At 49.4% G+C, this 15532-nt stretch overlaps 1 long non-coding RNA gene across 1 annotated transcript in view; it reads right to left on the bottom strand.

The window, feature by feature from the left end:
- Positions 1–15532, bottom strand: part of LOC140722201 (uncharacterized) — a 260210-nt gene that overhangs the window by 117012 nt on the left and 127666 nt on the right. The window lies entirely within an intron of this gene.

Below are 15532 nucleotides of genomic sequence, written 5' to 3'. Positions count from 1 at the left end.
GGTGTCACAGCCACTACTAGGGGCAGATTTCCTACGAGCCAACTGCCTCTTGGTCGAGGATGGAGGCCCTGCGGAGACTACAGAAGGCTCAACGACACCACAACCACTGACAGATACCCGGTACCCCACTTCCAGGACTTCACGGCGAACCTGCACGGAACGACCATCTTCTCGAAAATCGACCTGGTCAGGGGATACCATCAGATCCTAGTGCACCCCAACGACGTACCCAAGACAGCCCTCATCACCCCGTTCGGCTCGTTCGAATTCCTGAGGATGCCTTTCGGTCTCAAGAATGCAGCCCAAACTTTCCAAAGGCTCATGGACTCGGTGGGACGCTGCCAGGATTTCGTTTTCATTTACTTGGATGATATCCTGGTGGCCAGCAGTTTGCACCAAGAGCACATGGGATATTTGCGCCAGCTATGCCAACGCCTGAGTGACCACAGACTGGCAATCAATCCGGTGAAGTGCCAGTTCAGGCTGACGGAGATTGAATTCTTGAGCCACAGAGTCAACCGACATGGCGCAGTTCCCCTACGGGACAAGGTCCAGGCCATCCGTCAGTTCCCCAAGCCCAGCACGGTCAAGGGCCTGCAGGAGTTCGTAGGGATGGTCAACTTTTATCATCGGTTCGTGCCTGTGGCGGCCCGCATCATGAGACCCTTGTTCAGCCTGATGGCCGGCAAGGCCAAAGAAGTGGCATGGGACGTGGAGTCCATAGAGGCGATCGAGCAGATCAAGTAGGCGGTGGCGAAGGCGGCCCTCCTATTGCACCCGAAAGTTGATGTACCCACGGCACTCACAGTTGACGCTTCCCACACGGCAGTTGGCGGAGTCCTGGACCATCTCGTTGAGGACCAGTGGCGACCACTCGCTTTCTTCAGCCGGCTCCTACGGCCACCAGAGGTGAAGTACAGCGCCTTCGACAGAGAGTTGCTAGCGCTCTACCTGTCTGTCCGGCATTTCCTCGAGGGAAGGGAGTTCACCGTGTTACTGAGTTAAGTATGTATGTAATTAGTTTTTGCTACAACAAGTGTATGGGACATTGGAAAAAATGTTGAATTTCCCCATGGGGATGAATAAAGTATCTATCTATCTATCTACGGACCACAAGCCCCTCACCTTCGCACTGGCCAAGGTATCGGACCCATGGTCGGCTCGGCAGCAGAGGCACCTGTCCTTTATTCCAGAATTCACCACGGACGTCCGCCACATCGCAGGGAAGAACAAAGTCATCGCCAACACACTGTCTCGCCCCTGCCTCCACTCAGTAGGCATATCGTCCTCAGGAATAGACTACGCAGCATTGACGGAAGCACAACGGTTGGACACCGAGATCCCGGCTTACCGCACCACGATTTCGGGGCTCCAGTTGGAGGACGTCTCCATCAGCCCGGCAGCGGATCGACTCCTGAGTGACGTGTTTACCGGCAAACCCTGACCCGTGGTACCAGCGGCATGGAGGCTCCGGGTGTTCGACACGCTGCACGACCCGGCCCACCCATCCATCCGGGTGTTCGACACGCTGCACGACCCGGCCCACCCGTCCGTCCGGGTGTCCATCAGGCTGATAGCAGACAGATTAATCGGGCACGGTTTGCACAAACAGGTCGGACACTGGGCCATGACCTGCGTACACTGCCAGACCGCCAAAGTCCAGCGGCACGTGAAGGCTCCTCTCCAGCAGATCCAGCTGACACAACGGAGGGTCCAACACAGCCAGGTGGATATTGTCGGCCCCCTGCCGATCTCCCGGGGCACCAAGTATATCTTTACCATGGTAGACAGGTTCACCAGATGGCCGGAAGCCGTACCACTCGCAGACACGTCCACTGAGTCCTGCGCCAGGACGCTCATTGCAAACCGGATCGCCAACGGACATCACCTCCGACAGAGGGGCGCAGTTCACGTCTGGTTTGTGGACAGCACTGGCACAGCTCCTGGGCACCCAGCAGCATCACACCACAGCGTACCATCCCCAGTCCAACGGTTTGGTAGAGCGATACCACTGGCATCTCAAGTCGGCCCTGATGGTGCGCCTCAGGGGCCCCAACTGGACAGACGAGCTTCCCTGGGTCCTACTGGGCATCCGCACAGCCCCCAAGGAGGACCTGGGCACCTCCTCGGAGGTATTGGTCTATGGTTCTCCCCTGATGGTCCCAGGCGAGTTCGTACCAGAGGCCTGAGGTTCGGACGAAACTCCAGCAGCGGTGCTCACGAGGCTGCGGGACAAGGTAGGGACCCTGGCACCGGTCCCGACCTCCAGACATGGTCCCACGCCATCCTTCACCCCTAAAGACCTCCGAGTGTGAGTATGTTTTTATTCGCAGGGCCGTGCACTGGTCACCTGTACAGCGGCCGTACGAGGGACCCTTCAGGGTGATCCGGCACAACGGATCCACGTGTGTCATGGAGGTGGGTGGCCGGGAAGAGACTTTTACAGTGGACCGCCTCAAACCGGCGCACTTGGACATTGGGCAACCAGTGAGGGGACCCGCTCCGCGCCGGCGGGGCAGGACACCCAGGCAAACCACGCAGACTGGGGGCCCCACTCCCCGATGGACATTTCTGTTGGGGTGGGGGGGTGTGAGGGTGTGGTGGTCCGCACACAAGGGACTTGAACCGCCATCGGGAGCCGCAGGCAGGCAGACCGCCCGATCGGGGCAGACCTTCCGGGGACGGTCTGATATCTCATCTGCTCCGCTGGTCACAGAGACCCATGGGAGGGGAGATTAAAGCGTGTGAGTTTGAATCAGTAAAGTCATTCCGAGTTCAGCTCTCTCTGCCTCCCTGTGTTCCTTTTGTAGTGCTTTGCGCGCGAGTACAAGGGTGTCATTTGAGACTGTCACAAACGGCTGTGGAGGTCACGTCATTTATAAATGTAAAGTGGAGGTTGAGAGGTTTTTTGATTTGTGAGGGTGTCATTTGTGACTGTCCCTCATTCACCCACGGTCTTCCCAATGCTCATCAGTCCCATCCATAAGAATCCTCTCCACTGCCTTCCCTACCACTGACGTGAGACTTACTGGTCAGAGAGTCACAGAAAGCTACAGCATAGAAACAGGCCCTTCGGCCCATCCAGTCCATGCTGAACCATTTAAACTGCCTTGTCCCCTCAACCTCTACCCGGACCCTAGCCACCCATCTTTCCCATCCATGTACCAACCAAACTTCTCTTAAACATTGAAATCAAAATGGCATCCACCACTTGCTCAGGCAGCTCGATCCACAGTGTAGTCTCCAGGATTATTCCTGTTTCCCGACGTTCAACAAAAGTTTAAATCTGTTTTATTAATCTATTTGGCAATAAAACACGGAGTAGGGCCTTCTGACCCTTTGAGCCACACTCCCTCTGCAACCCTCGACAATCCCAAATGAGCTGATCGTCATCATGGGACAATTTACAATGACCAATGAACCCACCCGGTACGTCTTTGGACAGTGGGAGGAAACCGGAGAACCCGGGGAAAACCCATGCATTCCATGGGGAGGACGGACAGAGACTCCTTACAGATGACACTGGAATTGAACTCTGAACTCTGACACCCCGAGCTGTAATAGTGACTCACTAACCACTAATTTACCATGGCAACCATTAATTCATCCCTCTAATTGGTGAACGATGATGCCTGCAGACTCCCCTAACTCCCTGGAGATTGCCCCACCACTGAAATGAGTCTTGGTTCATTGAAACTCATCCGGGTCATATTCAGAATGGAGTCAGTGGGCAGATCAGTTCTGTAACCCAACTCCAGGAAGTTGTTACTCCTCCACCGGACTCCATGACGATACAGGACCGTAGAGCGGTCTGAGTGACTGTGGGGAGACCTCTCAGGGAGATGGGGTTCTGTGTCCATGCTAGGGTCCTCTGAAGAGATTGACATTGTTATTGTGACACTCCCCAAACATAACCAAACCCCACTGATGTTAACTCTGACCTTACCATTTAACCAGCCTGGGTACAGCCCGGAGCAGTGATCCTGTGGAATGACCATCTCGGGAATCTTCCATCCTCCAGAACTGAAACAACAATCAGAGAGTCAGCCTATGATCTGAGGGAATTTATTCACTCGGAGAGACATGGGAAATTACACTCACTCTGTCCATACCCTGTCTCTGGTCAATAACCCCCCAATCCTGGGAATCCCCTCTCTGTTGTACCTTCCCATTGTCTCTACCCCGAGAATGTGGGATCTCCCCTCTCCCTGTATTTACTCCCCATCTCAGTGTAGTCACTGATGATCCCGGTCTCCCTGCATTTCCCATTCACACACCCCTTGTTCCCCTGTTTACATTCCCCTTCTGTGTCCAGTTTCTCAGTGATTATCTCCTCACTTTACCTGTTAAATCTGTACCATCCCACAGCAAGATTTCCATCACCCATCCATTGTCCATCGGTACACTCAGTGCTGTAACAATTCGTGCTCCTCCAGGGCTGATCCAGGACGGTGTGGGTTACACACGGATCACCGAGTGTGGAGTCTGTGACTGAGGAACAGAACGATGTTCAGTGTTAATGTACAGCTCACGTTCCCCATCCTCTTTCTCTGCCAACCACAACCCCCATCTGCACTTCCACCCTCAGCATCCCCTAATAATTTTGTCATTTTTTTCATCAAAAGGGACAAGAGTTTCAGTGGCTGAGCCACTAGGGGTTCCCAGGAGAAGGTGACTTCTTGAACTACTGCAGTCCTTGATGTGTGGGGACACCCACAATGATGTTTGGGAGTTCCAGGGTTTTGACCCAGTGACACTGAAGAAACAGCAATGTATTTCCAAGTCAGAACAGTGTGTGGCTTAGAGGGAAACTTCCAGAAACTCCCCCAACTCCCTTTTCCAAGACATCCTCGCAGAATCGTTCCCCCCAATCTCCAACCACCTCACTTCGCCGCACATCCCAGATACTTATCCTATTCCCCCACCTGAGGTCTCTCCCCACTTTTCCCTCTCCTGATGCCCCCCTCCCTACTCTCCTTCCTCTTCCCATGGTCTTCCCTCCACCCCAGTCTTTCCCCTCCTACCCCTCCACTCGCCTTCACTCTTCCCCATTCCCTTCCTCCCCACCGGGGCCTATAAAATGTTTCCCTGCTCCCCATGTGTGTCAGGGCAGACTGGGTTGGGTGGTTCTGCTCACCTCATTATGGGAAGGATGTGGAAGCTTTCGAGAGTGTGCTCAGGCTTTTATCACTGGAGTGAAGGAGGATGAGAGGGGACTTGATAAAGGTGTAAAGGATGGGAAGAGGAATGGATCGAATGGACAGCCAGCTATTTATTTCCCAGGATGGATGTGGCTAATACCAGGGGCCATAATTTTCAAAGCTAAGTTTTTTTTCTTTTTTTTTTAAACACACAGAGAGTGGTGGGTGCATGGATGTCCTGCCAGGGGTGGTGGTAGATTCAGATATATTTGGGGTATTTAATAAACACTGAGATAAATATTGACATTATCCACACTGGTTCAGGAGCCTGATGGTTTGAGGGGTAGTGTGGGAGCGAAGGTTCCTGTACCTCCTTCCCGATGGCAGCAGTGAGAAGACAGCATGGACTGGATGGTGGGGTCCTTGATGATGGATGCTGCTTGTAGATGTGTTTAATGGTGGGGAGGGCTTTTCCTGTGATGGACTGGGCTGCATCCACTACTGTTCTGATCTTGGTCATTGGTGTTTCCATACCAGGCTGTGATGCAACCAGTCAGAAATACTCTCCACCACACATCTATAGAAGTTGGTCTAAGTTTTAGTTGGCAGACTGAATCTGTGCAAACTTCTCAGAAAGTCGAGGAGCTGCCATGCCTTCTTTGTAATGACACTTACATACTGGTCCCAGGACAGATCCTCTTATCGTACAAGATGTCTGTTCAAGAGTCTGATGACAGTGGGGGTAGAAGCTGTCCTTGAGCCTGGTGGGACGTGCTTTCAGACTTTTGTATCTACTGCCCGATGGGAGGGGGAGATGAGAGAATGTCTGGGGTGGGGTATTTGATTACGCTGGCTGCTTTACTGAGGCAGCAAGAAGGGTAAACAATGTCTGTCTGTACTTCTTGCCATAGTAATTCTAATATTCTAATAATGTGTTTTAATGATCTAATAATAATCAGTTTATAATAATAAATTATAACTGAAGACACAGCAGATTTCTATTGAGAGCATTGTAACTGGTTGCATCACCGTCTGATATGGAGATGCCAAAGCACAAGATTGAAAATAGCTTGTAAACTCAAGATTGTAAACTCAACCAGCTCCATCATGGTCACTGGCTGCCCCACCAATGAGGACATCTCCAAAAGCCCTGGTCTCCTGATGTCCCTTCGAAAATGGAGTGGAGCCCTAACCTCAAAATCCTCCACATCCCTCTCCTTAAACTGTAACCTGATGACTAACTTCCCACTCTGTCCCCAATACCATCTCTACAAACTTATAAAAACAACTAAACCTGAGGCACGATCTTGATGGAGAGCACTCCCCAGACATCATCTTGACCGTCTATTGTACAACACTCCCCAGACATCATCTTGACCATCAATTGTACAACACTTCCCAGACACCATCTTGACAGTCTATTGTACAACAATTCCCAGACACCATATTGACCATCGATTGTACAACACACCCCAGACACCATCTTGACCGTCTATTGTACAACACTTCCCAAACACCATCTTGACCATCTACTGTACAACACTCCCCAGACACCATCTTGACCATCTACTGTACAACACTCCCCAGACACCATCTTGACCATCTATTGTACAACACTCCCATGACACCATCTTGTCCATCTATTGTACAACACTCCCATGACACCATCTTGTCCATCTATTGTACAACACTCCCCAGACACCATCTTGACCATCTATTGTACAACACTCCCCAGACACCATCTTGTCCATCTATTGTACAACACTCTCCAGACACCATCTTGTCCATCTATTGTACAACACTCCCCAGACACCATCTTGACCGTCTATTGTACAACAATTCCCAGACACCATATTGACCATCGATTGTACAACACACCCCAGACACCATCTTGACCATCAATTGTACAACACTTCCCAGACACCATCTTGACAGTCTATTGTACAACAATTCCCAGACACCATATTGACCATCGATTGTACAACACACCCCAGACACCATCTTGACCGTCTAGTGTACAACACTCCCCAGACACCATCTTGACCATCTATTGTACAACACACCCCAGACACCATCTTGACCATCGATTGTACAACACTCCCCAGACACCATCTTGTCCATCTATTGTACAACACTCCCCAGACACCATCTTGACCATCTATTGTACAACACTCTCCAGACACCATCTTGACCAACTACTGTACAACACTCCCCAGACACCATCTTGACCATCGATTGTACAACACTCCCTAGACACCATCTTGACCAACTACTGTACAACACTCCCCAGACACCATCTTGACCATCTATTGTACAACACTCCCCAGGCACCATCTTGACCATCTGTTGTACAACACTCCCTAGACACCATCTTCACCATCGAACACTGTCTGGAGACTGAAGTGCTGGTTTACACGATCATCTGTGTTCATTCAGTCTCTGTCACTCTGTGAGGTTGAACCTCCCATGGACCAGTTCACCTTCTGGATGTACAGTGCATTGTGGGTAGGGGTGTAAATGATGGAGTCAGTGGTTGCTCTTTCCTGTCTGTTGGGTTGGGTTTGGTGAGTCATGAGGGATGAGGCTCTGTTTGGGGTTGGAGAGACTGGGGTGGAAGGAATGAACAGAGAGGGGTGGAGTGACTGAGAGAGGCACAGGAGGGAGGGGAGGATGATGTTTATGAGAGGGGAGGATGGTCACAGAGAGGAAGGGAGGATTGACTGTGAGGAGTTGCACGGTGACTGATGAGACATAGAAACAACTGGAGTGACATTTGAATAATTCAGCACGTGGACAAAAGGAAATGGGTGAAAACACACAGGAGAGAGGGCTGGAGATAGAGGTTGGATGCTGGAGTGGGAGGAATGAGGCGAGTGAATAGAGAGTGATGACTGTGTAAGGAGAGTTAGGCAGAGAGATCAGTGAGAGTGACACCAACTGGAGGGAGAGAAGGGGGGACTGATGAGAGTGATGCAGACAGAGTGAATGCTGAGTGAGGGGGATGTAAGGAGAAGGTTTTGAGAGACAAGGGTGGAGGATTGGAGGAGTGGGGACCAGAGGGAGATGATGGACAGGTGAGGAGAAGAGAAGGACCAAGTGGGGAGCCAGAGCGGGGATGGAAATAGAGAGAACTGGTAAGGGGTAGAAATTACTGGAAATTACAGAAATCAATGTTCATGTTGTCAGGATGGAGGCTACCCAGAAGGAATGTGAGGTGTTACCCCTCCATCCTGATTCTGGCCTCATCAGGTGAGTGCAGGAGTCCTTGGACAGACACGTGGGAATGGGAATGGGAAATTGAATTGAAATGGGTAGCCACTGGGACAACAATTTGAAAAGGAGCTCTCTCATCAACTCTCCCTCGTTCATGTCTGTGACCAGTCACTACTCTCAGTCAAGAAGAAGGAAGAAGAAAGCCCTGAACTCCAAACAGAGTCACTGGGACACCGTTGTGATGGCGTATATTTAGCAGGCTTTCTTGTTTATATGAGGCTTGACGCTCAACCCGACAGTGATCTTCAGCGTATCTCCTTTCAACACAAGTGGTACCACACCCAAATTCAGCTACAGGTCATCCCAAAGTGGTGGCCACAGGACACTCAAACAGAATCCACGTATGGATTATCACCAACAGTCGCTTATCACTGAGGTACCGTCTTCAAGTGGTAAAACTACCAACCCAGGCAAGGATTATCACACACAGGTAGATTCCACAATGTTACCTCAAACACACAACTGTGATAGCCACTTATCCAGTTCCACCACATACGAAATAACTCCGAAGTGATTTGCCACACGGGTGCCTTTCTTCAGTGAACTACCACACCCAAACAAGGGTAAACACACAAGTGGTAATCACAAAGGTTTCCCCTCATCAGAGAACCCACTCCTGTGGATTAACTACGTGACAGTCACACCTTCGTATTCAAATGGAACTCAAACTCACCCTTACGGGCTACAGAGGAGAGTCCAAACAGTGACCTCTGGTTTCTTCTCTTTCAAACCTTCCTCTCTCCTCTTCTCTTCCTTTAAAGTCACCGAATGTGACAACAAAAAGGAGACTGTCTGCTGTGGTAAAGTTATCAACCCATTCAAGGGTCGGACACACTGATAACTTCCCACCGGTCACACCTTTTCCCACTGCGAGAGCCACTGACTGATTCTCTCGATCAATCCTCCAAAAACCCACCTTTCTGTGGGCACAACAAGGCTCATCCAGTGTCCAAAACCATGTGTCTGTAGGTCTATGAGCGGACCCTCTATTTATTTCACCATGCTGAACACCAGCTGTCCATCAAATAACACCACCCCCGGTCACCATGGAGACCCACGAGCTGCTCATTGCTCTCTCTCTGTAAGAACTCACAAGCAGTCAGTGTCCTCGTATATTCAAAACAAGCTTTAGAGTTTGTTTAAACACCATCTCAAGGCAGGCTTCATCCCTCTCTCTCTGTAACAGCTCAAAAAGTATCCAAAAGCCAGTCTCATTCTCCCGACATTTTAAAGTGATAGTGGACAGAAAATATGAACCCTAGGGGTACATAACACCTCACACAGTCATCACTCTCCCTTCACTTGCCCCATTCCTCCCACTCCAGCATCCACCACTCTCTCCTTACATCTCTCCTGAGTGTTTTCCCGTCTTCTTCTGTCCACATAATTACTCATGGCCACAATCAACTCCTGCCTCCGCAAGGACCTGGACCACTGCAATGTGCCAATCGCCACAACAGGTTGACAACAGATGCAGTCTCACCGTCTCTCCACTCAGCCATGGATAACCTGGGTAACAGTAATTACTACCTCTGTTTATCGAATGCTGAGCTTTAGGCAACACAATCAAACCCGCAGTTCTAATCAAAAGCTCTGAAATCTGGGTGTCTGTATCTCCATCTGCAACTGATCCTCGATTCCCTCACTGGGTGACCAGTCTGTGTGGATTGGAAATTACATCTCCTCTTCACTGACGACCAACACTGGCTCACCTCAGTGATACGTGGTCAGCCCACTGCTCTACTCCCCCAGACCCACGACAGTGAGGATAGACACAGCAAGCTGTGTGGTGATGAGCCGTACAGGAGCAAGATGTATCAGCTGGTGGAGTGGTGATACAACAACAACCATGCACTCAACATCAGGAAGACCAAAGAAGTGATTGTGGACCTCGGGAAGGGTAAGTCGAGGGAACACACACCAGACCTCATCGAGGGATCACAGGTGGAAGCATTCTAACTAGTTCCTCACTGTCTGAGACGGAGGGGTCACTGCACAGGATCGAGAAAAGCTGCAGAAAGTTGTAAACTCAGCCATTTCCATCATGGGCTCGAGCCTCCCCGGCATCCGGGACACCTTCAATAGGCGATGCTTCAAAAAGGCAGCGTCCATCATTACGGACCCCATCACCCAGGACACGCCCTCTTCTCAGCGTTACCATCAGGGAGGAGTTACAGGAGACTAGAGACACACACTCATGTTTCAGAAACTCTGAATTGACAAGGAACCCATGAACACTACCTCAATGTTTTACATGTCAAAAATCAACAAATTTCACAATATGTCCAGGTGATATTAAACCTAATTCTGAATCTGATTCCACTCATCTTCCCCTCCCATCCTCTCTCTTCATCACACACCACAGACCTCTCCCCCATCCCCACCCTCTAGTCTTCCTTTAATAACCCCCATCCCTGTTCCCTCCTCTTCCCCTCACACTCCCTCCCTCTCCGCCTCCCAGCCACCACTACCTGCTCATTCATAGAGTTGTCATAGAGCACTGTAGCATAGAAACAGGCCTTTTGGCCCATCTAGTCCATGCTGAACTAATATTCTGCATCGTCCCATCAACCTGCCCTCAGAACAGAGCCGTCCATTCCCCTCCCATCCATGTATTCATCCAAACTTCTCTTTGATGTTGAAATCAAACCCACATCCACCACATCTGTCGGCAGCTTGTTCCACACTCACACCACCCTCAGTGATTTGAATGAAACTGAATTGACTTTATTTCTTACAATCTTCACATACATGAGGAGTACAAATCTTTATGTTACGTCTCCATCTAAATGTGCAATGTGCAATTTATAGTAATTTGTGATAAATAGTAGTAGTAAATAGTATGTACAACAAGACAGTTAAAATAGTGTAAATTAATCAGTCTGATGGCCTGGTGGAAGAAGCTGTCCCGGAGCCTGTTGGTCCTGGCTTTTATGCTGTAGTACCGTTTCCCGGATGGTAGCAGCTGGAACAGTTTGTAGTTGGGGTGACTCGGATCCCCAATGATCCTTCGGGCCCTTTTTACACACCTGTCACTGTAAATGTCCTGAATAGTGGGAAGTTCACATCTACAGATGCACTGGGCTGTCCACACCACTCTCTGCAGAGTCCTGTGATTGAGGGAAGTACAGTTCCCATACCAGGCAGTGATGCAGCCAGTCAGGATGCTCTCAATTGTGCCCCTGCAGAAAGTTCTTAGGATTTGGGGGTCCAGACCAAACTTCTTCAACCGTCTGAGGTGAAAGAGGCACTATTGTGCTTTCCCACCACACAGCCGGTATGTACAGACCATGTGAGATCCTCGATGATGTTTATGCCAAGGAATTTAAAGCTGTTCACCCTCTGAACCCCAGATCCATTGATGTCAAATGGGGTTAGCTGGTCTCCATTTCTCCTGTAGTTCACAAACAGCTCCCTCGTTTTTACAACATTGAGGGAGAGGTTGTTTTCTTGACACCACTGTGTCAAGGTGATGACTTCCTCTCTTTAGGCTGCCTCATTATTATTTGTGATAAGGCCAATCAGTGCAGTGTCGTCAGCAAATTTAATTAGCAGATTGGAGTTGTGGATGGTGACACAGTCATGGGTATGCAGAGAGTAAAGGACACAGCCCTGAGGAGCACCTGTTTTGAGGGTCAGAGGGACAGAGGTGAGGGAGCCCACTCTTACCACCTGCCGGCAACCTGACAGGAAGTCCAGGATCCAGCTACACAAGGCAGGGTGAAGGCTGAGGTCTCCGAGCTTCTTGTCCAGCTTGGAGGGAATTATGGTGTTGAATGCTGAACTGTAGTCCAAGAACAGCATTCTCACATAAGCATCTTTCTTCTCCAGATGTGTAAGGACGGTGTGTAGAGCTGTGGCTATTGTGTCAATTGCTGATTGGTTGTGCCGGTAGGCGAATTGGAGGGAGTTCCCTCATTCTCCAACGCTCCAGAGGTACAGCCGTATTCTGTGATCTTTGCCCCATGAACCTCGTGGGTAACCCTGCTGCCGGTCGTCAGTCAGTAAACGCACATCCCTCCAATTCCAAATCAGATCAGGTTGACAAACACTTTCCCAGCAAATCTCTCTCTCACTAAATCCCTGGGTTTCTATCCTTGCCTTACCCAGCCCCATGGACCACCTCAGACAAAGAGGCTCATTCTTCACCACAACAATGTACACCGACTGTGAGTAATCTTGGACAGAGCAGAAATTTCACACAGACAGGAGGGAAGAAATAACTGAACACTCATTGACAGCCCGTGACAACGCACATCCAACAGCTGAATTGGTCTTTGAGAAGTTCAACATCACACAGTGAGAGACTGAGAGACCCCGATGGACACGAGATCTAAAACCTTGACCCTCCTGGTGCCCCTTGATGCCCGGAGCCAGCTCTCACTCACTCACATCACTAACATCTAGAGTACTCTGAAGCTACAACCATTGTTGGTGGAATCCCAGAGGGAAACGAGAGGGCGTACAGGAGTGAGATATGCCGACTAGTGGAGTGGTATCGCAGCAACAACATGGCACTCAACGTCAGTCAGATGAAAGAGCCGATTGTGGAGTTCAGGAAGGGTAAGACGAAGGAACACATACAAATCCTCATAGAGAGATCAGAAGTGGAGAGAGTGAGCGGTTTCAAGTTCCTAGGTGTCAAGATCACTGAGGACCTAACCTGGTCCCAACATATCAATGCAGTTATAAAGAAGGCAGGACAGTGACTATACTTCATCAGGAGTTTCAAGAGAATTGATATGTCAACAAAATCACTGAGAAACTTCTATAGATGTACCATGGAGAGCATTCTGACAGGCTGCATGGTATGGGGGGGGGGTGGGGGGGGAGGGGCCACTGCACAGGACCGGAAGACGCTGCAGAGGGTGGTAAATTTAGTCAGCTCAATCTCGGGTACTGGCTTACAAAGTACCCAGGACAGCTTCAAGGAGCGGTGTCTCAGAAAGGTAGCGTCCATTATTAAGGACCTCCAACATTCAGGACATGCCCTTTTCTCACTGTTACCATCAGGTAGGAGGTACAGAAGCCTGAAGGCACACACTCAGCGATTCAGGAACAGCTTCTTCCCCTCTGCCATCCAATTCCTAGATGGACATTGAACCCGTGAACACTATGTCACTTTTTTAAATACAATTATTTCTGTTTTTGCACAATTTTAATCTATTCCATATATATATATATATATACTGTAAATTTATTTATTTTTCTTCTTCTATATTATGTATTACATTGAACTGCTGCTAACAAATTTCACAACACATGCCAGTGATGATAAACCTGATTCTGATTCAATCCGCCAGCATCCTCTCCCATATCAGGAACCACTAAGTGCCCTCTGATGTCCGGTCTCCCTGCAGGAATCGGCTCTGAAAGACGATGCCCCAAGACAGTGGCATCCACCATTAAGGACTCTCACCAACCAGGACACACCCTCCTCTCATTGCTACCATCAGGGAGGGGGTACAGGAGACTGAGGACACAAACTCAACGTTTTAGGAACAGTCTCTTCCCCTCCAACAGCAGATTTCTGAACGATCCATGAATTCATGAACACAACCTCACTATTCCTCTTTTTGCACTATTTATTTTGGAATAAAAAGGAATATATTGGAACCAACAGGAATATTTTTTTATGTCTTGCACTGTACTGCTGCCAATAAAACAACAAATCTCACAAGATACATTAGTGATAAGAAACCTGATTCTGATCCTGAATCTCTGACCACTGACCATAAATCTATGTCCTCTAGTTATATTCACCCTGATCAGTGGTAATATTTCCAGCAGGACGTCCCACACCACCAGCTTCAGGAACATTTATCACCCCACAACCATCAGACTCCTGACCGGCGTGGATAACTTCACTCACATCAACTCCGAACTGATTCCACAACCTACAGACTCACTTTCAAGGAATCTACAACTCATCAGCTCAGTATTATTTAATATTTTATTTACACAGTTTGCCAGAGTGGGTGGGGATGGTAGAGAGATTAAAAAACTACATTGAATAATTGGTCTGGATGAAACTGGCTGCAGATAATGACAGGCCTGACTCCGTGAGAACCCAATAAACATCACGGGTCTAACAAATCAAACCGCTCATCCCCTACATTCCGCTCTCCTAAAGCACAGTCCACACCACTCTCCCTAAATTCCCATCTCCTCCCTTCTCACCCACACACCACATCCAGCCATTCCCGTCTTCAGTGACATCAGGTCTCTTCTGTTCAGAGTCAGAATCAGGTTGTATATTGTGTACATTCTCTGATTATAAACGGAACTATTGAAATATAAATATAATATACAGGTATGAAATACACACACACATATATATAAACCTACATACGTGGGGGTGTATGGTCAACAGCCTGCCCCTGCTTTTTTAATGATCAATGCTGTTTATTGTCTTATTGCTCTTGTGTTAAAATGCTTTTGTGGTGGGAGGTTCCAGTTCATTTGCTGTTACATTTCAGCTTGGGTTATAGTTATTCACTTGTGTATTTGTGGGTCACCCTAACTGTGATGGTCACCTCCCCCGTCTGTATCAGACTGGTTGGGTTCTCTCTCTGGGTCATGGTGCCCGGTCTGTTGTGTTTATCACAATAAAATGGTGGCCAAGTTAAATGAGCTTCTTCATCTGTCATTATGGGCCAAATGGTCACCACATTGGTGTCAGGAGGCGGATGTGAAATTGACAATCAGATTGAAGAGCTACAACATCCCCAGCTTCAGACCTGGGGAGTAACTCGAGGTACCGTGCAGTTTGCCTCCACTGCATTCCAGTCCTGGCTCCAGAAGATCTGGAGGAAGCATCTGGGAACCGAGCATCGTGCCTTCCCAGGGAGCCCCGATGGGTTAAGCGTACCCAGGCTCCATAACCCGGGGGACATGCAGAGCGCATCAGCCACCTCCGTCACGACCCACACTGGGGAAACCCAAGACCCCATGGCCATGGGAGGATGGGAACCTTGGTAGACCAAAGGGCTTCAACAATTACCTCCACAAGGTCCACCCTGAAGCTCCCGGATACGACGGTACCTGCCGCCTGGAGCCTTTCCTGGTGCAAGTCAAACTTGCCACATGGCTCAATGTGTGGAGCCCCACTGAGACAG

The sequence above is a fragment of the Hemitrygon akajei genome, unplaced genomic scaffold, assembly GCF_048418815.1.
Source record: "Hemitrygon akajei unplaced genomic scaffold, sHemAka1.3 Scf000072, whole genome shotgun sequence".
Lineage (NCBI taxonomy): Eukaryota > Metazoa > Chordata > Chondrichthyes > Myliobatiformes > Dasyatidae > Hemitrygon > Hemitrygon akajei.
This window is presented reverse-complemented; position numbering and strand designations above follow the sequence as displayed.